Source organism: Penaeus japonicus, unplaced genomic scaffold (assembly GCF_977035675.1).
Source record: "Penaeus japonicus unplaced genomic scaffold, GWHDUDI00000001_assembly GWHDUDI00000012, whole genome shotgun sequence".
Taxonomy (NCBI): domain Eukaryota; kingdom Metazoa; phylum Arthropoda; class Malacostraca; order Decapoda; family Penaeidae; genus Penaeus; species Penaeus japonicus.
In genome coordinates, this window is record NW_028234414.1 from 8,581,183 (window position 1) to 8,608,682 (window position 27,500).

The following is a 27,500-nucleotide window of genomic DNA, read 5'->3' on the forward strand; positions in this document are numbered from 1 at the left end:
CGTATCATGATACCAACAGAAAGCAAAATCCTTTGTGTTTATCATAATGCTAATCAAATGTTACTGCCGGTTCATAAAAAATCCAACTTACGCAATACACACACACACACACACACACACACACACACACACACATCTACACCCTTATGCGCTTACATATATAAATACTCTCTAACACACAAACCAATCGCTTGCGAACATATTTCGTCGTATAACTTACCTTCACGTCTACTCATGAATATCCCTTCCACGTACCTGTAAAGAGAGAAGCAATTCGGTTACATGAAGATATAAACCTTTTAATTTATTATTAAAGGAGATAGACTAGCATATTACCATCGAGAGAGAGAGAGAGAGAGAGAGAGAGAGAGAGAGAGAGAGAGAGAGAGAGAGAGAGAGAGAGAGAGAGAGAGAGAGAGAGAGAGAGAGAGAGAGAGAGAGAGAGAGAGAGAGAGAGAGAGAGAGAGAGAGAGAGACGGAGAGAAGAGAGGAGAGGAGAGAGAAAGAGACGAGAGAGAGGAGAGAAGAGGAGAGAGAGAGAGAATGTGGGTGAGAGAGAGAGAGAGAGAAAGAGAGAGAGAAAGAGAAGAGAGAAGAGAGAAAGAAAGAAAGAGAGAAGAAGAAAAGAACGGAGAGAAGAAGAGGAGAAAGAAGAGAGAAAGAGAGAAAGAAGAGAGAGAGAGAGAGAGAGAGAGAGAGAGAGAGAGAGAGAGAGAGAGAGAGAGAGAGAGAGAGAGAGAGAGAGAGAGAGAGAGAGAGAGAGAGAGAGAGAATATGTAGAGAGAGACAGGTAGATAGATAAGTGTATTCACTACACGGAGATGTGAGTCAAGTACAGTTAATGAGTTCTCAGCTATGAATCCCTTGATATTCACTCGGAGCCGAAGATCTGGGTCTCATTAACGAGCGCTAATCACTGCAAAGCTCTAATCAGTGCCATTTGGAGCCTGTTAGCAGCAAGATTAATATTTCTCGCTAATGAATCTTCAATCAAAATTAAAGCTGTTAACCGAAGATTCCCACGACGTGATAGCGACAAGGACGGCGATACCGCCCGAAGAGGCCCGGGCGAAGAAGCCCAGGCAAAGTGAGGGCACCGTCGTCTTCCCTCGCCGGACGAGAGGCTCTGCGACGACCCGCCGATCGATCCGCCGTTGATAACTCGCCCGCCGATAAGAACGCCCACGTGAGTCCGACCTGTCGAGCCGGCTCATCGCCCAGTTGCCCTCGCCCATCAGTGGCAGGACTCAATGGCATCACTATCCCCCTTGCCGACGCTCAATGGGGAATTGTTTGCTACGCCACTACTCATGTGACCACATCCGGGTCATCGCTACTCGTCCGGGACGATAGGATGGGGGGAGGAGGATGCAAAAGACGAAGAGACGGAGAGAGGAAAGAGGAGAGAGTGAAGAGCGGAAGGAGAGGCAAAGCAGTGAAACGAGTGAGAAAGGAAAGGCAAAAATAATGGAGAGAGAGAGAGAGAGAGAGAGAGAGAGAGAGAGAGAGAGAGAGAGAGAGAGAGAGAGAGAGAGAGAGAGAGAGAGAGAGAGAGAGAGAGAGAGAGAGAGAGAGAGAGAGAGAGAGAGAGAGAGAGAGCAAAAAAGGCAGGATCTGTTGCCGAGAGTATGATGCTATTAGTGCCATCAGAAGTGGCCACTTCGGCTTGGCATCAGACAGGGTGCACCCGCCACGCCACCCACGACGCTGCATAAGGACTGGAGAAAAAAAGGCTGTTACCCATAGCCACACTCATTCCCACACAGGTGACGTTTTAAACACACTAACTCTTGACTGCTTGCATGGGAGTGGATCAGTAGAGAAAAGACTATAAAGGACATGAAATGGAGGTGAGATGGATAGAGGAGAGGAGAAGAGAGGAGAGGAGAGGAGAGGAGAACTATTAAAAGAGTCTGTGTGAACATCTGTGAGAAGGGTCTGTAAGTAATCGCATTCGTTCGCGTATCAACATTTACAGAAAGATAAAAAATGGAGGGCGGCATCACTGGCCCCAGCGCGTGAGAACCGAGCAGGAGCAGGCGAAGCGAAGCGGAGTTTTCTCAACATTAAAAAAATAATTAAAGAAAGAAAAAACAAGACATCACTGCGGGAAGGGCTCTTTTCATCCTCTCTCAATTCACACGCAGATTATTCATTCTATTCGGCTGCGAATAGAGAAGCTTGAATCTGTGCAACACAAGCTTGCCCTCTCTCGCTCATCCCAGCTCGTTCTTGCTCTTGCTCTTGCTCTCGCTCTCTAGGTAATAAAGAGGCACCAACTTAACCCCGGTCCCCTAGTAACGCAGAGTTCCCGCATCACTATATTAATTAGAATCAGATAAGGTTTAATACACCATCTATCCAACTAAATACACCTAAAACGTAGATATACACACTACACACACATACACACACACTCACATACTCCCCTCTCAAACGAAAAAAAAAAAAAAAATCATTTCACGTTAATCTGCAATGATAATGTAATTGATAAAATTAAGAGCGCCAACGCTGTCACCAGCCCCTACCCCCCACCTAAAAAAAAAAAACTCAGGGCGAGGGCAGGAGGCCGAAGATTTCCTGGCCCTTTCGAAAACACGGCCAAAAGGGATCGCGACGACCCGGACTGACAGCATGGCAGGGGATCAATAAGCTGATTAACTGTACACGACAACACCATTAAATTCGAGCCGCGGGGGAGAGTGTCAGCTTACGAGAATAAGACGAACACACACACACTTATTGGAGGAAGAGGGAGAAGAATGAAAAGGAGGAGAAAAAAAGAAGGCATAGAAGATGGAGGAGGAGGACGATAAGGAAAAGAAGAAAAGGAAGAAGTAAAAGCAGGAGGATAAGGAAAAGAAGGAGAGGAAGGAGAAGAAGGAAAGGGAGGAGGAAGAGGAGGAGGAGAGAGGGAGATGGAGGGAGAGAGTAAGAGAAGGAAAGAAGGAGAGAAGGAGAGAAGGAGAGAGGAGGGAGAGAGAGAGAGAGAGAGAGAGAGAGAGAGAGAGAGAGAGAGAGAGAGAGAGAGAGAGAGAGAGAGAGAGAGAGAGAGAGAGAGAGAGAGAGAGAGAGAGAGAGAGAGACAGAAGAGAGAGGGAGAGAGAAGAGGAGGGAGGGAGGGAGGGAGGGAGGGAGGGAGGGAGGGAGGGAGGGAGGAAGGAAGGAGGGAGGGAGGGAGGGAGGAGGGAAGGAGGGAGGGAGGGAGGGAGAGAGAGAGAGAGAGAGAGAGAGAGAGAGAGAGCGAAAGAGAGAGTGAGAAAGAGAGAGTGAGAAAGAGAGAGTGAGAAAGAGAGAGAGAGAAAGAGACTTTTGACGAGTTTATTGAGAAAAGTGATTACGTACATCTCAAAAGGATGAAAGAGAGAGAGAGAGAGAGAGAGAGAGAGAGAGAGAGAGAGAGAGAGAGAGAGAGAGAGAGAGAGAGAGAGAGAGAGAGAGAGAGAGAGAGAGAGAGAGAGAGAGAGAGAGAGAGAGAGAGAGAGAGAGAGAGAGAGAGAGAGAGAGAGAGAGAGAGAGAGAGAGAGAGAGAGAGAGAGAGGAGAGAGAGAGAGAGAGAGAGAGAGAGAGAGAGAGAGAGAGAGAGAGAGAGGGGGAGGGAGGGAGGGAGGGAGAGAGAGAGAGAAAGAGAAAAAGGGAATAGAGAGAAGAGAGAAGAGAGAAGTGAGAAGGGAGAGAGAGAGAGAGAGAGAGAGAGAGAGAGAGAGAGAGAGAGAGAGAGAGAGAGAGAGAGAGAGAAAAGAGGGAGAGAAAGAGAGAGAGAAAAGAGTGAGAGAAAGAAAGAGAGCTAGAGAGAGAGAGAGAGAGAGAGAGAGAGAGAGATAGAGAGAGAGAGATAGAGAGAGAGGGAGGAGAGAGAGGAGAGAGAGGAGAGAATTAATGTGCCAAATAAATGCACATGAATTAGCTCCCTAAAAAATACGATTATCGAAAATCAAATGTCCAGCAAAAACATTGGAAGAAATCACAGCAAACAGTTCTACAGATTTGCCATGCATTCAGCAATCCCAGGTGCAGAGGGGAGCGGCCACTTCCTAGATGTCACACCAGATAGCCACGGATCAGGACAGTGATTATAGCAATGAATGACAGCCACGCATGAATAAAAGACGATATGAGAGGAGAGGTAAAAAAAAAGAAAGAAAGAAAAAAAAAACTTGGCAAAAAAAAACACATTAAAGAAATAATTACATTAACCAATACAGAGCACGTCAAAAAAGTCAATAAACACAGTGTATGAAAATTGCCACACGCTACGACCGCCAATCCAAACGGATCAAGAACAGCAGCAAAAGAAAAGTGATAATAGAACGAGCAAGGAGCGTGAAACTGACGGAGGTTGCAGAGATGATGGATGAGAGGTAAAGACAGCTCCATTTCTTGTTTTGTGATACTGGATTAAAAAACGCAGGTAAAAGCTCTTCGGAATATCAATGAAGCAAATACTAAAAAAAAAAAAAAAAAAAACACACACACACACACATAAAGAGAAACAAGCAACGCTAAGAAATAATCCACAAACAAATCAAAATACATCTTGATAAAAACATATAGCTGAAAATAGTAATTAAACCTAAAAAAAAGTGTATAACTAACGACAACAAACAAATGAAACTCCTCAGAGTCAAATAAAACCAAATGTTAAAAACAAAATTAAATAAAACTACGACTCGAGAGAAACACCAGATCCCGAGCATCACGTCTCGCCCCGACCTCGGAAACCTCGGCACCGTTCACAATGGTATTAGCAAGGTTTACGTTACAGCGATGGCAAAGAGCAGACTCGAGGCTTGAGGCCCACTAACGGAACGGTTACAAAAACAAAATCTGAAGACGAAAAAGAGAGAAAAAACTTTTAAAATCCCAAGAGAAAAAATCCTTGAGGATAACCTACTTTGAACACAAAATAAAAATTAATTGGGGCTCATTACACAATGGAGTTCTAAGAAGCACGTATAGGTCTATATAACACACACACACACACACACACACACACACACACACACACACACACACACACACACACAAAGAATTTGATAATAAACAAAAATCAAATAAAGGAATACGGTAGGTAGATCAGAAATTAATAACTGCAAGGATGAGGGTATGGAGTCCCAAACGTATTATCTTGATAACAATTATGAGAAATTATGGCAACAACAACTTCATAAGAAAATCGTTGACAACATAGCTCCATCAGCAAGAAAAAGATCGAACCCTACGATTGTGAAAAAATAAAATGTAAAAAGATAAGACATGAAGGAGAAAAAAATGCAGAAAAAAACAAGTTCTCAAGAGCAACAACCATCGGATCCGCTGAGATAACTTGTCTGATAATTTGTAACTCGATCGAAAACCTGCTGTAAACAATACTACTCCGCGACGACCTGCGAGAGCACATGCCAACCGGCTGCCTACAACCAAGATATAAATAAATAAATAAATAAATAAATAAATAAATAAACAAAGTAACCAATAAGGATCTTTATTTCACCCTCCGGGTATTGCAAAGGAATGGCACACCCCTTCAACTCAAGATAAATCCTCCTTGTTAGTCCTGGTTCACTCCAACATGCAGATATGTAACACGATTTTTCGCAAGACAATAAAAGCGCCAATCGCGCAAAATTACAGACCGTATCGGCGCAAGTAAACCTCTGTGACTTAACAGGATCCGAACAAGAGGAGAAATTGAATATGAAAGCACCAGGAATTAGATATAATTTTAATCTGGCCTCTTTTAAATGACTAAGAAGCCGAGCCCTTCTTTAAAGTCAATCAAACCCTGAATATGCAACCCATTCAGAGCTCGCAACGAGTGGGACTTTGCTGACACATGCCTAAGCCTGACGCTATCACATTCATCTGCAAAAGGATCTACGAGTGGCAAGTATGCACGCTGGATCGAGCATGAAATTTTGAACATCTTATGAAGCTAGGGGTAAGGAAGTATGAATAAAATCGTGTCAACTCTAACCATGTTGGTGAGTGAGTAAGTGAATTAGAAAGAAGGTGAATGAGTAATTGAGTAAGTGCGACCAAATAAATAAATTAGTGTATACGTACGCACCTATGTCCACTGACAATGTGTGCGTCTGTGTGCGCACGACCATGTGTGTATACAGTATGCCCGCGTGCGGGTAAATTGTACTTATATTTCAGCGAGACAAACTGAAAAATAAAATGAACATATGCATGGCGTTACGTGCGACACTAAGCAATTATTTCCGTATGTAACTACCAAGGATCAATAGAGCCTTGCGAGAGTGGCTGTGCACGGTGAGTAGCAGTGACTCACAGGCCGTTCTTATGCATCCATCGCGCTCAAGTCTCCCACCTGCGTCAGTCCCTCACACAGTTTCACACTCAAAAAACTAAACATACCTCCAAACTAATCCCATCATATTACCTTCAATTAGTCTTCGATATGATGCGCACACTACATCCTTATACTTCCACAATTATCCTCCTCTGTCTCCTCCTCTATCCCCTTGCCACTTTCCCTTCTATTCATTCACACCAGCACTTCACTTCATCCCACAGAAACATAATTACATCTCATAACAGATTCGAATGGCCTACGCCTCACCTCTCTGTACGAAACCGCAATCTCATACTGAAATCATATCCCCTACCCCCTCCTGCTCATAGTGCGGTCGTCTCACATAGCCATAACGAGCGTTACTGCCTCACAGCGGCCGGTCCTTTCCTATTTCTCTCGCCCTCTCGCTCTCTCGCCCTCTTGCTCTCTGACCCACTCACACTCTCACCCACTTACTCTCTGACCCACTCACACTCTTATCGTTTCACTCTCTGACCCACTCACACTCTTACCGTTTCACTCTCTGACCCACTCACACTCTCACCCACTCACTCTCTGACCCACTCACACTCTTACCGTTTCACTCTCTGACCCACTCACACTCTCACCCACTCACTCTCTGACCCACTCACTCTCTGGCCCATTCACTCTCTGGCCCGTTCACTCTCTGGCCCATTCACTCTCTGGCCCACTCACTCTCTGACCCATTCACTCTCTGGCCCGTTCACTCTCTGGCCCGTTCACTCTCTGGCCCACTCACTCTCTGGCCCACTCACTCTGACCCATTCACTCTCTGGCCCATTCACTCTCTGGCCCACTCACTCTCTGGCCCGTTCACTCTCTGGCCCGTTCACTCTCTGGCCCGTTCACTCTCTGGCCCATTCACTCTCTGGCCCACTCACTCTCTGGCCCACTCACTCTCTGACCCATTCACTCTCTGACCCATTCACTCTCTGGCCCATTCACTCTCTGACCGAATCACTCTCTGACCGAATCACTCTCTGACCGAATCACTCTCTGACCGAATCACTCCCTGACCCACTCACTCTCTCACCCACTCACTCTCTCACCCACTCACTCTCTCACCCTCTCATTCAATTTTAACACTCACACTTTCTCTCTCGCACTCTCACACACTCGACTCACACTCATTCCTCTACTCCTTTACTACAACGAATTATTCCACGTCGCCGCCACTACCTAAGCAGCAGTGAAGCGCACTTGATGAAGCAACATGCCCAAGGTGTCGTCTCTGCTGATGAAAACTGGGCCGGGATCGAGATTTTCTTTTAAATTCCGAGCGGATGTGTGAGCGAGAAAAGAAAACAGAAACAGAGAAGGGAAGGGGGAAAGTAAGGAGGGAGGGAGAAGGGGGAAAGGAGGAGGATGGACGAGGAGTGAAGAGGAAGAAGGGAGAGAGGGATATATTGTGTGAATGAGAGTGAGTGAGTGAACCTGCGTATGAACCTACGTACGCGCGTGACTTTGTGTATGTATGTATGTATGTATGTATGTATGTATGTATGTATGTATGTATGTATGTGTGTGTGTGTGCGTGCACGCAAAGAGCGACGCCCAACCGCGTCCCGTGGGAGGCGCGAGATCCCTCGCTCGCGCCTTCCAAGTGCACGTCGTCGACCGAGGGCCACCGCAATGTCCGTCTCGCATACCGGCACTTAATGCAAATTGCGGCTGATCAATATTCCACGTCTGGGTGTGACGAGCCCCAGCCACAGAATCTTTCATCCGTACCCAAGAAATGCAAGTCTCCCACAGATCGTTCCTGGCACCTAATTCTTTTTTTTGGGGGGAGGGGAAGGGAGCACCAGAAGGGGCGGGGTGGAAGCAGTGATCCTATGGTGGACCTTGCTAATGGCAAGCAACGTGCAAACACACACTGGCACAGCCGTCACCCTTGACATTTATTAACACCCGGCCGCCCGCTTGCCCACCCGACACCCCTGGCTCCAACACCCGCCCGCCGCCCACCGGCCAACCCTGCACCTGCCCCGCCCTCAACGCGTCATGGCGTGAACTCCTCCCTCTCTCGCCCATGGCTGCCCACAGACGGACCCTGACGGGCTTTCCTTCCAACGAAAAAAAAAAAGACGACTGCAAATCTCTTCCCGATTCCCTACTTGTTTGCTCGCCTGGAAATTTTGAACTTTCTTCTCTAATGCTTCGCTCTTTTATTTATATTCTATATCTCCTTCTAAAAATGAGCCCCCCGACTTATATCACATCAGTACGAAATATTCTAGCGGCGCGTTTTGCCTTTGCAAAGATTTTCTCTCGTTCACTCTTTCGGGCTCCTTGCATATTGCAACCTCCATCGCCAACTGACCTTTTCCAAGCTGTTCCGGAACCTCCCTCTCTTAACCCCCACCCTACTACCTTCGCTCAGTAAGCCGACGTTCAGATACGAGTGTGGGTGACTGACATCGCCACGCCCACCCACGAGTCCCGTCATCTGTACGTCAGCCTACGCGACCGAACTTTTCTAAGGTGTCCTCTCTCGCCCTCTTAAACGCTTCTGGAAGCTAAGGCATTTCCGATGCCCTCGAGCGGAGCCGGGGTCACCCTGCCTCCTCCTTCCTAACTCCTTCCTTCACCCAATGCCATAATTTCTAAACGTTTACCAGAAAACAAAAAGCTACTTAAACAAAACAAGAGGAAGCAAACTCTCCATTGTCTTGTGGCGCTTACTACGCTTTGTTTGCCTGTTCACTTAACACAATATGCGCCTGCTTTTATTGTTATCTAAGATCCGCAGGGACAAAACCTGCACGGACCATGGGGCTGGAGAAAGGAGGGGGGAGGCACACCCTGAGTTATCTCCTTGTGATCCCCGGCTCATGGGAGAAGTGGTGTTGAAAAGCCGAAGTCAAACACTGAGCACCTTGGAAAATTTTTGGAGGAGGATAGAGAGGAGGGTGCTGAAGAGGAAAAGTAGCACTCTCAAAATGAGGCCAAAACATTGATTTCATTCACTAAAAAAACGATAGTTTCTCCAAATTATTGGCCCTTTACGAAACAAGAGATAATTATCTATATATGTAGCATATTTTCGCACTTCCGTCCTGTTCGACGCAATTCTCTGCATAATACCAATCCTCCTCCTACGGCCGCACCTCAAGTAACACCTGATCCTCCATGGATTTGATATCCCCGACTCTTGAGTTCCGACGCGATTCCTCCCGCAATCTTCCGTTGGTCCCAGTGGGAATTGCAAGAGCGAAAAACAAATAGGGGAAGCTGAACGCGAAAACGACCTCTACGCCGAGTAACCCTGACGGAAAGGGATGAAACCAGCCCCGGATTCTCGCTGCAACCCGATGATCGCAGTCCGAGTTTTGCCTTCGTGTAGATAGATGGTTTACGCAAGCCGTCGGGTAGTGGGAGACTTACATGAGCTGGATCGAATGATGCGTTGTTAAATGTTGACGTAACAGCTTGCACAACAACAGTTCCAATGGAGGACTCTCTTTCGCAACACTAAGCTTCAGAGTATTTTTATTCAGTATGTGCATAATAGCCCAGATTCTTTTTTTTTATATAAACATCCTGCATAGCCATTACGACTAGGTTTGTATTACTTACATGTTATAGTTAATTAATTAAAGAACAGCACACTGTAATGCCGACTTCGCTATCTTTTGTCATGACTTTGCAGGGCACACTGCGACTTGTCATTACAAAACAAAAACTTTCCAAGCGGGTATTACGCTAGTCCAAACTCCACAGTTCCAATTATATTTTGCTTTTCTCCATAAGTTTCACTATCTACCCCCCCACCCCCCATCATACACCAACCCCTCCCTGTCGTCTTATCTCAGAACATCCTCCTGCTCGCTATGTTATTCTCATCTCACACTGAATACAGAGTTATGTTTGTGCATAACACGCGAGTTGTGCTGCGTGTCGACATGGAGTTATGATTGTTCTTCCAACTCCAACACCAAAACAATCATCAATCAATCTAAAAGCACTACACTTTCCTTTTCTACCCTCCTCCCGAAGGTAAAAGCGAGGGAAAAGATGAAGGGACAGACAGAATGATGGCGGCAGTTGAAGATGGAGGAGGGGGAGGGTAGAGACACAGCGTCTGGAGCGCAGGAAACAAAATAGATAAACGGATAAACACGTAGACCGAGAGAGCGAAAAGGCAACGCACGGTGAAGCAAACGTAAAAGTGGACCGTCTGGATAGGAGATGGAAAGAGGAGAATTCCATGCCCGGAGAACAGGGAATAAGTGGAAAAGGAAGCGCGGTTAATGCCATAGCCAGCATTACGTGCGGTCTCTCGTCCCCTTATCGCGGCCGCTGCTTAATCGAAGTGCCTCTTAACTCGACCTGTTCCACCTCCTCCACCTCCTGCTGCCACTTTCTGCGGCAATCAATGCACTTCATGCTGTTATCTCGGTTCTATTTATGTTCACGTCGACAGCTTAGCTCCACATACATCCTGTGAACCTTAAACCCTTCTGACAAATAAACTTTGGTGTACTTCCCACCTCCATGTACCATCTTTATTTATGCAAATAAACACAAATGGTGGTTTCTCCTTTGGGGGAATATGGGTCCACTTCGTTATCATGAGCGACAGTAATCAATCTGGTTACGTTAATTAATCCTTCCTGTCATATGACTCAATATCCTCTATACACATCTCAAAATCTTTCACACCAAAACGCAAAAAACAAAAACAAACAAACCCTGATTCTTTATACCATTCAAATGATTATAATGATGATGATGAATCAATAAATTGAACCAACGTGTCATCTTTCTCTTCGCAATGAATCCCCATTCCTGGAGGCGCACGCGCCACCAACGAAAAGAAAACAGCCTATTATATCCACTCTTCTTTCTGCTGTTGGAACACCCTCCCGAAGCACTGTCCCCTTCCCCACACACCCCTTCCCTTCCTCCGTCAGCCTCCCTTGTCGCCTCACCGACAGAGAGGAAGTTGGCAACTATGGTTCGGGGACCAGCCGCAACCCGACGCAATCGCTTCGCCACACACTCATCCTCAACTCCTCCAACTCACTCTCACTCTAGACTCATCTTGCTCAGTCTCATGCCATTCCTCTCACCTGCGGCTCATACTGCTCGCTTACCCTTTTCTTCGATTCCATTCAGTCCTCCTTTTTCCCATCCAGCGCATTTACTAATATTTTCTTTTCTTCTTTACTCACATCTCTAAACATCTCTAGTCCTTTATTCATCTAACACACACTAGCATCACCCCTTCATTTCCCTAACACAACCTGGCATCCTTTCTCTCAGCCTAAGAGACCGATCCAGTGATGCTTTAACTCCCGTCTCCCCTTCTAGCCACATACATTGTACCCGAACTCGATTGCCACATTCCATCTCCCTCTTCATTCTCTTGCCTATGCCCCCGTTTCTGCATAACGCCATCACCGCTGCCTAAACGTCTGCTCAACGTGGCTTCAAGCATTACAGGGATGAGCACTCTTACTCCCAACCAATTGATTCGCGTAACTATTTTCTTATTATCATTATTATCACTACTATTATTATTATTATTATTATTATTATTATTATCCTACTCTTCTTCCATATTTTCCCCAATCGCAATCACTTTCTCTTTGGGTTCTACTCTTCCCCTAACATAATGTGGGTCGTTTCGAAAATGGTATATATTTTGAAGTCGCTCACATAGGACTGGACGAGGGAAACGGATGTAAAGAGGGAGAGGACGCAGAAAGGGATGTGACAGGAAGAGAAAGAAAGTGAGATAAGGACCGGAAGAACGAATGAAGAGGTAAAGGCAGCAAGGGTGACAGGGTGGAAAGAGAGAAAAGGTGGAGGGAGAAAGGCGCGTACGTGTTATGTGATGTGAATGTGAACAGGAAAGTGAATGTGGATACTTGCGTGGACTATTGTGAAAGAAGGGTGTGTATGTGTCTCATCCTCAGCGACCGGACAATTGAAGACGCCACAAAGCAGAACAATGTCACCAGAGGGAGACCGATGATTGATCCCATTCCCTCCGCTCTCCTCACATCCCCCTCCCCCTTCATCGCCCCTTACGTACGAGGGCCCCTAGAGGACGACGCAGCATCTCGAGTGGTAGTAACTAGCTAAAGTAACGTAGCACATCTCTGGATGACGCCACTGTTCCACACTCGCGTCTGACATTTAATCTCCGAGGACCAAGCCGAACTCTGGAGTAGGAGGGAGGCAACAACGGGGGTGGCTGGAGGCCGAGCAAGGGAGGTAGGGTGCAGACCAAAGCGAAAGAACACCGCGAAGAATCCTACAAACGGACTCCTACGGTCTTCGTCCAATCCTCCTTTAGGAAGTGATCGTGAAGAGCGTTCCTCTTGCTGTCATATTGATCGACAGTTCGCTCTTCAGTGCCCCCAACAATCCTCGTCGCGTCCGATTGACTGACACCACTAACCCTCTTCGGTCATACGTTATGCATTCGGCCCTCATTATTCCTAAAAATAAAGTTCTTTGATGAGGTGTTGTCTGAGGTCAGCACCCTCAGCTGCGACATTTCTCAGCTACCGTGTCCATTACGGTTATACCGAGCTCGAAGAATAACTGACGCCTTCAATAAGATTACAACACATGAACTCCCTAGCGCTCACTCACACTTGAAACATTTGGGTACTAAACACTTCACTCTGCCTCCCAAACATTCGAGATCGCACCAACCGACGCACACTTTTCACTCTCTACGTCATTCTTTAGCGTTACTTTATATCGTTCTCTTTCGATGCCTGCAAATTCCCTCACAATCTCTCTTATTCTTCTCCATGCATTCATCTAACACAAAGCAATAAGCTAGAGCATGTTTATACGATGGGACAAGCATGTGTATTTTCGTACACGACACCTGACCCACCGAAAACAAGCAAAGGCAAACGAAATGCGATTAAAATACAAGACTGCGTCCAGGTCGTACCTCAAACAGACACACCTCCTTTCCCTTTTCCACCCCCTCCCTTCCCCCACACGAGTCTTCGCAGTGGTGGCGACTCCTGCCTCTGGTCGCAGCAACCCATTATCAGTCCTGTCGTATTTTTTACCGCCGTAAGTCGCATAAAACTCTTGTCCAAGAGAAGCCCTCGTCGCCACTTCTGACGCCACCGTCTGCGCCACCTCTGCCGCCGCCACCACTACCACTACCTCCTCTTCCTCCTCCTCCTCGCCTCACACCCTATACAGATTCTTAATTAACCTGCAGCAAAATCGATGTGATCACGCACGCCTCCACTTCCGGTGCAATGCGGATCATGAAGCAGGATACGAGGACCAATGCCAGCGTGCCATAAATCACGCAAGTGTAATTGCTGACATTCGGGAAAACCTTTCTATCCACCAAACGTCTGTTGTTTGTACGCGCTTCAGCCCCCCCCCCCTCATCCGCTCCACCCCTCTTAACAAACACATAAGACCCCCCTCCTCGCCTGGGATTCAAACAATGCAAAAAGGGGAAAACGCTCTGCCATATATGTTATTCGCTGAGCGCTTTCCTTACACTGTGAGTGTCATTTACAAGTCGCGCCATCATCACTGCCGCATTCTTTCATCATCTGACGCAAACCAAAGCCACGGGATCGTTGTGACAATCATTAACATCTCGTTTTCGTCCTCGCCATCCATCGCATCCCGGCTCGCTGACGACAAAACAAAGTCGTTCATTCACATCCGCGGTATTTGGGCTGGGCTTTCGTACAATCCCCAAAACAAACCAATCACGCCAGCCCGACTAAACGGCTCATACTATACGTTTCCCCAGTTAATCCAACAATACACTGCGAGTCCCTCTCTCGATCCTTTCAATACAGCGAACACCTGGGTCAAACGAACCCTATCGATTGCATGCATTGCGTAAAGCGAGAATTGCAATGTGCATATTCAGCTAGGCATGAGCGGACGGTGCATTCACGCCTAAAGTACTGCAAATTGCAAATATATTACAAGTAACCCGAGCACATCTGATTAACAAGCTCTTAATATGCACTATGAAGAAGGATGCGAAAAAAAAAATAAATAAATAAATAAATAAATATAAAATGCATCAAAATAAGAAAATAAGCTAAGCTGGTCCTCTTTTCTGTTGCCCTCGTCTGCTTTATTCCATTAATTACGATATCAAATAACGAGCATCTCGCATGCTTCTGAATCCGTTGCAATGTTGCTACACTTTATTCGTATACAAAAGAATAACATATACTGTGCAAAGCTGTACCGTTCGAATTAGCCTCTCCGCGCGCGACGCTATCCTCACTACGTAAAATTTAAAGGCTCGCTGGATGTACCAGTTCTAGGAATTTCCATTCGAAAAAAATCTACGAGCGCGAGCGAGTCCTTCCTCTATCCCAAATATCCTGCATTGCAATAAACTATGCATTAAATATGGCAACTCGCCCCATCCCGCTAACAAAAGATCAGGAGACAGGCTAGGTACTACAATATCAACTATTGTTATAATCTATTAATGACAACAAAATCACGATATAATCGTTAGTCTTTTCTGAATGTGTTATTCAAATTGAAAGGAACACTGATAAAATGATGACTGTAGTGCACCCGAAAAGATCCTTTGTGAATAAATCTATTGCGTATTAAGCAAGTAACCCGCAAGCGAACATGAGCGTGGGCATAAATCTTTTATTCAAAAACCCACTCAAACTGGTGGACTGAAAGAGCCTAGCCAAGCACACAGGTCGTTCAGAATGGAAAACTTAATCAACTGATAAGGGTATAAGTGCGAAACGAATACTTCTTTTACCATGACAAATATTACATTTATTCGCAGTGGTTCAAACGAACACAGAGCAAAGAGAGCTCGAGAGTATAAATAAATATGTAGGTAGGTAGGTAAGTAAAAAAGAAAATCGGAATTCTCACACCAGTCTTCATTTCGTTCCTCAAAAGGATATGATATGTCTCGTATACCAGGCAATATATTTCCCGTTGAAACACCGGACATTTATGAAAACGAGGAGGATCATGCACAACGGTAGTCATCCTCATGACGAAAAAGTAAAATAATATAAAATGATCATAAAAATGTCCCTGAATCGTAAACGGATGGTGTTCACCGTGCACTAGGCAATAATGCTCAGCACGCAATATGAGTAGTGATGGAGCAGGTGGTTGCAATGATAGAGCTGCCAACACACGATCAATGTTTGCACCGCTCGCCCATAACACTACACCAGCCGGAGGTATCCTGTTATGGGCAAAATGTGGTGTTTGAAAAGATTGTTTGAGGCGGAGATTTGAAGAACTGTCGTGGTCAAAACCGCAAATCGGGACGAATGTGCGTGATTGTATCAAGCGGTACTGCTCGATCTTGTTTACGGACCGACTATATTGCATTAGAGGCGCTCTGCACGTACCTTCTAATTTCCTGTTTCTTCTCGGCCGTGATGTGATTCTGTCTTGAAAAAAAAAAACACGAGGCCATCTGTTCACGACAAGCCGTTGTCTTGGAAACTGTACAGCTTTATTGGTCTTTCTTTCCCCGTGCGCACCTCGGATATCCTTACCTTGTATTCACGCACTAGGGTTATTCTGGACCAATATATGGTTTTAAGAGTAGTCGCAATGTATACACGAGCGTTTTTCTATGTATATATACACACATGTATTTAATAATCACACTCATAAACCCACATATAAACATATACACACAAGCACAAAGAAAATCATTATATACGTAAAGTATGTATAAACAATGAAAACATAATTCTATATCAATGTGACAATAATTAGAAATTATGGTTCTTACTTATTATACACTCACACACAGACATATATATACACTTGTACGTATAACTGTACAACTGTGTGTGGTACGTGAGGTCGAGTATTATGCCGGCCAGAAGACATCACTCTTCATTGCGAGCGACCCAAGCTACAGGAAGCTCAGGCACTTAGCCTACGCCCGTCCTATCCACCTACCATCCTCTCCCCTTTCTCTTTCTCTTTCTCTCTGGCACGTATGACGAACATCTGCATGGACACCTGTATATTCTTCATTTCATATATATTCCTAACTAACACAATTTCACAACGTTGAGAAATATATTTAGCCAGTTCTGATTTGTTCTTGCATATTTAATCATATTCAGGTACACAGGAATTATTCAATTGCACTTTAACATAATATATAATTTAAACATCCCGGCCACACGTGTTGGTAATTACAGGCTCGTATACGTAAAAAGAGCGTCCCTTGCAGGTGTTTGTACCTTATGCTGTGCATCAATATTTTCGAAATAATGTCAGTGATGCAGTTCACCATGACAGGGAAAATACAAAATAGAACGACAAATATGCAAGTCCATGCACGCAACTGAGGTTTGGATTAAGAGAATACATCTCCTTGCATCCTAGCGTGCAGGTAGATTATTCTGCAGCACCCCGAGGCCCCGTGTTAACCTGGCGATTCAGCGTCAAGTCCATATAAATTCAGGCTATTGAACACCTAGTGTTGGATGTCAATTATAAGTGACCGGACCCGAGTTGCATCCGGCAGGCATCGCGTGCCTTGTGAGGCAGCGTCTCCAGGTTCGAGTTACCTGACCCGGGTGCCACCATGTGTTACGGGCCAGATGCCAAAATTAAGTGGTGCGTGTCAGACGTCATGCTAGATTCCAAGTACCGGGTGTTGCTTGCTGACTTAAACACTAAGCACCGGGAAAGGCATGGCAGCTGCCAGGTTGCACACTAGGGAAACTGCTCAGTGCCAAGCATTAGAAACACTTCTCTTAGAGATGCGGCTCATCTGCCACAGGTAATCAGGATGTGACAGTTGAGTCATTTTCTTTTACGTGGAGATTTCATGCCCCGGTCACACGATGAAACGATTTTCAGAAACGGAATTTAGTTCGAGCTGCTGTTTAATGAAACATACATACATACATACATACATGTGTGTGTGTGTGTGTGTGTGTGTGTGTGTGTGTGTGTGTGTGTGTGTGTGTGTGTGTGTGTGTGTGTGTGTGTGTGTGTGTGTGTGTGTGTACATGTATATATTTCACATATATAGTAAAATACCCAGTAATAAGAACAGTCGCGCAAGCTGTTAAGGCCAAGGCCGAGGCGTGTGGGTGTGTATGAGTGAGTGAGTAGCAGGTACGCCTGGGTACACAAAGGGCGACGGTTGCAAGAGAGAACGCGGCCAGGTGGAGAAGAAAGGCCTTTCACATACTACCTGTCAAGATTCTCTCTGCGTGAGGTCTCTGGTGCTAGAAAAGATCCCTTTTATCCCTCTGCCTCCCTCCCATTTGCCCCACGATAATGGAGAAGGGGAGATTGGGGAGGACGCGTCGCTCCCGTCTTAAAGGAGGTAATGGCACTACAGGAAACGCGAAGATGCGGTGACAAGGTGACGAAATGGACGCTTGGGCTTTGGTGCGTTTGTACGCTCTCTTCGAAAACCGTGTCATTTGCCATCTACATTTCCATGTACTTACAGCAATCACTCTTAATTTCCATCTTTTAATTAAATGCAATGGGGGAGGTCGTACAGTATCATCGCGCCTTGCGCTGCTACGTCAGTCCCGAAACATTGGCTAAAAACCATAAACATAGAATTCGCTCACCTGTCCCTTTTCTCCGTTTCAGATCATTTACTCATACTAACACACATGCGCGCGCGCACACGCACACGCCCACACAAAAATTCACATACACACACGCATATATATATATATATATATATATATATATATATATATAAAGATAGATAGATATATAGATATATATATATATATGTGTGTGTGTGTATATGTATATGTATATGTATATGTATATATAAATAAATAAATATATATATATATATATATATATTTATATTTATATATATATACACACGTACATACACACACATATATATATGTATATACATATATATACATATATATACATATACATATATATACACATATATATATATGCATATATATGTATATATATGTATATATATATATGTATATGTATATGTATATATATCAAGGTATATGAATATATATATATATATACATATATATATATATATATAAATATATATATATATATATATATATATAACATATTATATATATACATATATATATATATTATATATATTATATATATGTATATATATACATATATATGTATATATATACACACATATATACATATATACATATATATATGTATATATATATACATATGTATATATATATCCATATGTATATATATATATCCATATATATCCATATATATACATATATATACATGTATACATACATATATACATTTATATCCATATATACATTAATATACATATATATATACAGTATATATATGTATGTATATATATATATATATATATATATATATATATATATATATATATATATGTATATGTATATAAATATAGGCACAGTTCAGGCATACGCGCGCGCGCACGTTGCATGCACGCAAGCAAGCAACGCCACGCAGCAGGGAAGTGTATCCGGGAAGCATCACCTCCGGATGAGCAGCGCCAGGCAGCCAACAAGCAACTTTATTGAACCGCTTGCCTGCACCGGCCGCCCTCGCTCCTCCACGGGAAAATCTTCAGCTGTAACATACACGCTGCTTATGCACCCTCTCGGCAATGAATATGCAAATGAAGGCTATCAGGTAGGTAATGTGATTGTATTACGGGTGAGTTGCAGCCGTGCAACGAGAAGGGGCCCCGCTCCCATCTTCCCTTATCATTTATCTTATTGAACCATGGGCTTCTATGCTATGCCACTGTCAATATGGTATTCTCTCGAATTACCAGTGTCACTATAACACCCTGAATATACCACTGACGCACATATACTTACTGGTACATGTCGCACACATTACATAAGACACACCCTTTCTACTGTGTACAAACAACACGCGTTAACTACGATCTCGAGTGATTAAAAAAGAAATGGTAATAAGACAAGACTTACACTCCTTAGGCTTCCCTCACCCCGTTCCCTCGTGGTCGAACTGGAGGCAGGAGGGGATGCGCGACGCGAGGGGACAGAAACACGGGGCGTAAAGGGAGTGGCGGCCGAGGAGGAAGATGTGAGGCGCACAAACACGTGGTAAAGGAGGACGAGCGTGTGTACATAATTTTTTTTTTGGGGGGTGGGGGGGGGGGTGACGGGGGTTTGAAACATATTGGAAATGTGGCTTGCGTGGAGAGGGGAATAGCGGAGAAAAGGAAATGGGAGGGAAACAGATGTAAAAGAGAAACGATCGAGAGCAGGAAGAAATAAAAGAGGTCTAGCGTTTAACAAATCAGAGAGACAAGCGTGGAAGAGAGGAATGAAAACGAGGAGTCGCTGCATCGCATAGTGTTTGAGGCGGTAACAATATCGAGCTGTGTGTGGGATCCCTAAAACCTACAGGACTCCCCCCACGCACTCAAGGCAGAAAGCAGGACCTCATGTCTAAAATATTTCCTTTGCTGATAAAACACTCCAGCCACTACACATGAAACAACCAGCAGTCATTCGCCTCCAGCCTGTTCGCCTTTCCTGCTTTAAAACATTCGACTACGCCCGGTCGAAAACGCGGACAGGCGCAGTGGAGCAAGCACAACAATAACCAAGGGAAAACATTTAGATGTGAAAAATCGCTCTCCAAGAACGCATATCTTACTCCCAAAAGGAATTTTTACTGCTAGGCCTAATAAGTCAACAAGCTCCAATATCAACACAACCTTTGCCGCGAGAGCCTGCGCATGGACCACCCTAAGCCTTACCCTCTCAACCCGTACAGTCGTACACCCTGCATGACTCACGCAGGGGGAGGGGCACTACTCTACCCCTAGCCACGCCGACAGGTTACAAGCACCCTTTGGCCCTCTATCCTCGCCCATCTTGTTGCATATTTGGTTTTCTCGCTCGCCATGAACGAATGCACTTTCAGGGGCTTCCGCGGCTATGAAAAAGGCCTAATACTGACTAACGCGAATTAAAATTCGCCGCGACAGGGATAACAGTGGGAAACTTTTGCAATTAACAGGCTCTTTCATACTACCAACCATGAGCAGACAAAAAGCATGGATGTATCACGGCGTGGAAACAGTGGAAAGCCCCAGTAAGGGCTACAGGAAAATAGAGAAATAAGGAAAACATATCGCGCCTGTAAGGTTATTTGGAATTAATGAATCTGCACTTTAACGACCTCATAAAGTTCTCCGTTCGATGTAACCTTCCCGGGGTCATCTTCAATCCCTCTTTTAAAGTTTTCTAACGCAGGAAGATGAGACAATTTCGCCATGCATTTCCCACTAACTTTTTTTCCTCTTCTGATTCAGGCCGTCTCCTAGATGAGCGAGGGTCATGGCAGAGGGTCATGGCAGAGGGCCAGGCCAGCGCTTGAGCGCGGCCTGGATCGTGTTCCGCCTTGACACTTGACACTGTACTCAAGAGCAGGAGTGAGGCTGAGGTGTGGTGAGGGGTACGTGGCTATATTTAGAAAATGAAGGAACGAGAGAGATAGAAAGAACTGGGTTTGAAAGACGGAGATAGGGAAAGGGGAGAATAAGGAGAGAGAAAGGAAAGGAAAGGAAAGGAAAGGAAAGAAAGGAAAGGAGAGAGGGGGTGGGAGGTGGGGTGCACAATTACATCAAGCAATAATCTCTTTAACAGAATACCGCCCACGTTTCTACTCCCAAATTACGACCGAAAGGTTATAAAAGAAATTCAAACAGGCGGAGATGCGATCCTCGTTCAAGGAAGGAGTCGTTGCCTCGTTACTTCCGTCGGGACAAACACATTCGCCCCTCTCCCCCTCTCCCCCCTCCTCTCTCTCTCTCTCTCTCTCTCTCTCTCTCTCTCTCTCTCTCTCTCTCTTATTTTCTCTCTCTCTCTCTCTCAAACTCTCTCTCTCTCTCAAACTCTCTTCTGGACCTCCGCCAAAGATTCCCGAGACTTTATGCTCCTTCTGACCAAGTTTTCGAAATATGTCGCGATTTGACGGCGGGCGCGACCATCGAGTTGAACACGTTTTATGCCTTTCCAGAACTGTGGATTGTGTGACTCATACAAAAAAAATCATGGTCTTTAGGTGGAGCGCAGTGCCGCCGAGAGGACAGAGCGCCAATCATCAGAGGTCCATTCGATGCCAGACTGGCGGAATTGAGGGATGGGTGATGACAGTCAGTCGAGTCCTTGCAGACACTGGATAAGGGGAGGTCAGGTAGGTGAGTCGAGGCACGACGGCGGGCGTGGGTGCAGGTGGGTTGCTGGCCATTAGAAAACAAAACAGGTGGCTATGTTATGAGAATGAAGATGGACGCGAAAACAGAGGTTTCATGAGAGACAATAGGAGAGCGAACGGGAGCATACGGTCGTAAAAGTGGTCATGGATGAGAATTGGTATGAGGCTCGGGTTGATATCAGGCAGATTGGTAATATTTCTTGCACGAGACTCTGCATCGAATTCGCCGAGTAAATATCAAATATCACAAGTTTCAAATGCCGAAATAGTAAACAGCCGTGGCATGTTTACTGCCAGGCCGAACATAAATAATATTGTAACTAATAATCTCAAGATAAACAAGCGACCTAATCAATAAACAAAAGGGTTTCTTCACAGGTGCTCTTTCGCGGATCATTCGCTCCCTTCCCCTCTCAAGTCTTTCCGTTTCCTCCTTTCGGGCTTCGCGAGGAATACCGACAATGCCACACAGCTGTCTCCTCGACGCAAGCCACCCGATATCATTCAAGTCACATGCCTGTCACGCAACAACAGAAAACATTGCTGAGCCAAGCATTAAACTTACAGACTATTAATAATAAATATCCCAATGGATAACCACACAAAGCCCCGGCATTAACGCATTGAATCTCCATTTTTCACATATCCAAAATCTCATGCTCGATTTCCTGCCTACAGGTGCTCTACTATTCTCCCTCTCCCCCTTCTTTCTTACTTTATTTCTCTCCCTATTCCTTTTCTGCCACTTGCTACAGAGTGTATTTGTAGCCCGTCTTGCATACGCCGAGTGGCTTCAATTCTAATCGACCGTTCTCTCTATCCCGCCATGTTCTGACTCAAACGCTCCCTGTCTGTGACCGTTGTTGGCCTTCGATCTACTAATCGTTCCACGTGAACAAAAAAAAAGTTTCCTTTACTTCCACGCCTGTCGTTTCTAGCCCATCGTTGACAGCGAATTTCATAGCACCCGCCAATGCATTACCAAATGATATTAAAGTGTGATCAAATTACCACGATCTACATACAACACGTTTGCTATCAAATTAACATTTCCGGTATTTATCGTGTAAACAGAAGAATCGTTACTAAAAAAGCAAACGAACAAACAAACAATACTGCTATTCGCACTATCTGATTGAATCTCTTGTCCGAAGCACACTCAACGACCACGCGATAACGGTGAATACGCCTGTACTGTCGACGGTGATACGACGATGATTAACGACCTCGTAATTCATCACACTTTGCCGGGGAAAAAAAAAGGAACTGAGTCCACTTCATTCCCTAAGAACTGAATGTTCTTTGTGCCGCTGTGATTCAGTAGCCCTGCCGTCGGTGCTTGCTTGCCTTCTGAAGAGGTGAGGAGATAGGGAAGAGGTGAGGATATAGGGAAGAGGTGAGGATATAGGGAAGAGGTGAGGATATAGGGAAGAGGTGAGGATATAGGGAAGAGGTGAGGAGATGGGGAAGAGGTGAGGAGATAGGGAAGAGGTGAGGAGATAGGGAAGAGGTGAGGATATAGGGAAGAGGTGAGGAGATAGGGAAGAGGTGAGGATATAGGGAAGAGGTGAGGATATAGGGAAGAGGTGAGGAGATAGGGAAGAGGTGAGGAGATGGGGAAGAGGTGAGGATATAGGGAAGAGGTGAGGATATAGGGAAGAGGTGAGGAGATAGGGAAGAGGTGAGGAGATGGGGAAGAGGTGAGGAGATGGGGAAGAGGTGAGGAGATGGGGAAGAGGTGAGGAGATAGGGAAGAGGTGAGGAGATGGGGAAGAGGTGAGGATATAGGGAAGAGGTGAGGATATAGGGAAGAGGTGAGGAGATAGGGAAGAGGTGAGGAGATGGGGAAGAGGTGAGGAGATGGGGAAGAGGTGAGGATATAGGGAAGAGGTGAGGATATAGGGAAGAGGTGAGGAGATAGGGAAGAGGTGAGGATATAGGGAAGAGGTGAGGATATAGGGAAGAGGTGAGGAGATAGGGAAGAGGTGAGGAGATGGGGAAGAGGTGAGGATATAGGGAAGAGGTGAGGATATAGGGAAGAGGTGAGGAGATAGGGAAGAGGTGAGGAGATGGGGAAGAGGTGAGGAGATGGGGAAGAGGTGAGGAGATGGGGAAGAGGTGAGGAGATGGGGAAGAGGTGAGGAGATGGGGAAGAGGTGAGGAGATGGGGAAGAGGTGAGGAGATGGGGAAGAGGTGAGGAGATGGGGAAGAGGTGAGGAGATGGGGAAGAGGTGAGGAGGAGGGGAAGAGGTGAGGAGATGGGGAAGAGGTGAGGAGATGGGGAAGAGGTGAGGAGATGGGGAAGAGGTGAGGAGATGGGGAAGAGGTGAGGATATAGGGAAGAGGTGAGGAGATAGGGAAGAGGTGAGGAGATGGGGAAGAGGTGAGGATATAGGGAAGAGGTGAGGATATAGGGAAGAGGTGAGGATATGGGGAAGAGGTGAGGAGATAGGGAAGAGGTGAGGAGATGGGGAAGAGGTGAGGATGTAGGGGAGAGGTGAGGAGAGGGGGAAGAGGTGAGGAGTGGGGGGAGAGGTGAGGAGATGGGGAAGAGGTGAGGATATAGGGAAGAGGTGAGGAGATAGGGAAGAGGTGAGGAGATAGGGAAGAGGTGAGGATATAGGGAAGAGGTGAGGAGATGGGGAAGAGGTGAGGATATAGGGAAGAGGTGAGGATATAGGGAAGAGGTGAGGATATAGGGAAGAGGTGAGGAGATGGGGAAGAGGTGAGGAGATAGGGAAGAGGTGAGGATATAGGGAAGAGGTGAGGATATAGGGAAGAGGTGAGGATATAGGGAAGAGGTGAGGATATAGGGAAGAGGTGAGGATATAGGGAAGAGGTGAGGATATAGGGAAGAGGTGAGGATATAGGGAAGAGGTGAGGATATAGGGAAGAGGTGAGGATATAGGGAAGAGGTGAGGATATAGGGAAGAGGTGAGGATATAGGGAAGAGGTGAGGATATAGGGAAGAGGTGAGGAGATGGGGAAGAGGTGAGGAGATAGGGAAGAGGTGAGGAGATGGGGAAGAGGTGAGGAGATAGGGAAGAGGTGAGGAGATGGGGAAGAGGTGAGGAGATGGGGAAGAGGTGAGGAGATGGGGAAGAGGTGAGGAGGAGGGGAAGAGGTGAGGAGGAGGGGAAGAGGTGAGGAGATGGGGAAGAGGTGAGGAGATGGGGAAGAGGTGAGGAGATGGGGAAGAGGTGAGGAGATGGGGAAGAGGTGAGGAGATAGGGAAGAGGTGAGGAGATGGGGAAGAGGTGAGGAGATGGGGAAGAGGTGAGGAGATGGGGAAGAGGTGAGGAGATGGGGAAGAGGTGAGGAGATGGGGAAGAGGTGAGGAGATGGGGAAGAGGTGAGGAGGGGGGGGAGAGGTGAGGAGAGGGGGGAGAGGGGAGGAGAGGGGGGAGAGGAGAGGAGGAGGGGAGAGAGAGAGAGAGAGGAGAGAGAGAGAGAGGAGAGAGAGAGAGGAGAGAGAGAAGAAAGAGGAGAGAGAGGAGAGAGAGAAGAGAGAGAAAAGAGAGGAGAGAGAGAAAAGAGAGGAGAGAGAGAAAAGAGAAGAAAAGAGAGGAGAGAAAAGAGAAGAAAAGAGAGGAGAGAGAGAAGAGAGAGGAGAGAGAGAAGAAAGAGGAGAGAGAGAAGAGAGAGGAGAGAGAGAAGAGAGAGGAGAGAGAGAAAAGAGAGGAGAGAGAGAAAAGAGAAGAAAAGAGAGGAGAGAAGAGAGAGAGGAGAGAGAAGAGAGAGGAGAGAGAGAGAGAGAAGAGAGAGGAGAGAGAGAAGAGAGAGAGAGAGAGAGGAGAGAGAGGGGAGAGAAAGAGAGAGGAGAGAAGAAGGATTAGAGGAGAGGAGGAGTAGGAGGAGGAGGAGGAGGAGGAGAAATGATTGGGAGGGAATGGGAGATGAGGAGGGTAGGTGTGGTGACGTCATCTAACAGGAAAATTTTCCTAGTTATGGGGTCCGTCGTCATAAGAGGGGGATGTGAGGGAGCAAGGGAAAGAGAAAGAGGGAGAGGGAGAGGGAAATGGGGAGGGGAGGGAGGGGAGAGAGAGGGAGGGAGGGAGGGAGGGGAGAGAGAGAGAGAGAGAGAGAGAGAGAGAGAGAGAGAGAGAGAGAGAGAGAGAGAGAGAGAGAGAGAGAGAGAGAGAGAGAGAGAGAGAGAGGGAGAGGGAGGGAGAGATACAGACAGGTGTGAGCAATATCAACAAAATTATAAAGTGTGAGTATATCCAAACTGTAATGTCTCCACATAAGCAGGTACACAAAGTAACATGCATGAAGTAACTTTGAAATTTATCCAATCTACATGTAACAATTATCATACTGGAGATTTCTTCCAGCAGTATTTTTGGTTTAAATGAAATTGACACAAACAGTGAAAATATAAGTATGTTTAAGAAAAAAAAATAAAAACCGTTCTGTTATGTGTGGATGTAATGTAAAATTCAGATGTCAAGATAAAAAAAATGGTTTATACTTTCTTCAAGATATACTAATTACTACTTTCGCTTGAAAATGAAACAAAATTCATTCTATATTCCACAAAAAGTCATTTTCATTAATTTTAATCAACGACCTAGATTGAAGACAGTCAAAACTACTTTAATGGTATGATCATGAAAGCACTAATCTCCAAGTCTCCAGGCTCATTCCCCCTTGGTCCAATTAAACTCATAATTAGTAAACTCTCTGACATTAAAGGCTACAGATAAGCTGATATGTATGTAACAACCAAGTTCATCACAGGGTAAAAGCTGCATAATAATAAATAAAATCTGATATCAAAGAAGAATCCCCAGTAAAAAAACTCATGTATATGTATATATAATATAATATATATATATATATATATATATATATATATAAATATAATATGATTGATATATATACATATATATATATAAGAACAGTATATATATATATACAATATATATATAATATTACATTATAATATATATAAATATATATATATAATAATATAAATATATATGATATATAATTAAGATGTATATATACAATATATATATATATACATTAAATATATATATATATTATATATATATATATATATATATATATATAATCTATAATATAACAATGTATGAATATATAATATATAAATATATATATAAATAAATATATTATATATATAATATATATATATATAAAATATTCATGTATATATACAATATATATATATATACTTATATATAAATATATATATATAATAAATATATATAATCTATATAAATCTAATCGTATTTATATATATCTATACAAATACTATATATATATAACATATATAAAATAAACATATATAATATCTAATATATATAAATAAAAATTAACTATTTATGTATATATAACATGACTCTCACAAACCTAACATATAAAATCTATATAAATATATATATCTATCTAAATATATAAATCTCTGTATCAACACTAAAATATACTATCTATGTATATATAATCTTAACTATATACAAATATCTCTCAATCTATAAACTAAATAAAAAATACATACTATCAATACCTCAAAATATACCCAATAAAAACATAACATAACCACCACAAACACAAATATACAGCCAAAAATAAATACACCCCCCCACACCCACACCCACACACAAATATAAATCTATATAATCTATATCATATATGAAATATGTTGTGTGTGTGTGAGTGATGTGCAGTGAATAATCAAATATATATATATGTATGTATGTTAAAATATATATATATATTATATATATATATATATATTTACCAATATATATAACATCATCAACCACAATCAGCCTGTAATCAATCCTCATCAGGACTATAGCCTCTCTCATACTCACAACCAACACACACACACACACCTAACAATATATAATTTATATTGTAATACATATATATATAATATATCTTTATCTAAATATAAATAATATCTACACACAC

At 44.3% G+C, this 27,500-nt stretch overlaps 1 protein-coding gene across 7 annotated transcripts in view; it reads right to left on the reverse strand.

Moving 5' to 3' along the window:
- Nucleotides 1-27,500, reverse strand: part of krz (beta-arrestin protein kurtz) — a 125,139-nt gene that overhangs the window by 77,730 nt on the left and 19,909 nt on the right. The window contains exon 2 of one of the 7 annotated variants that reach the window (XM_086542403.1): nt 221-255. The exons of the other annotated variants lie outside the window; for them this stretch is intronic. The gene's annotated coding sequence lies outside the window, so the exon portion shown is untranslated. The remainder of the gene's footprint in view (nt 1-220; nt 256-27,500) is intronic. 7 annotated transcript variants of the gene reach the window in all.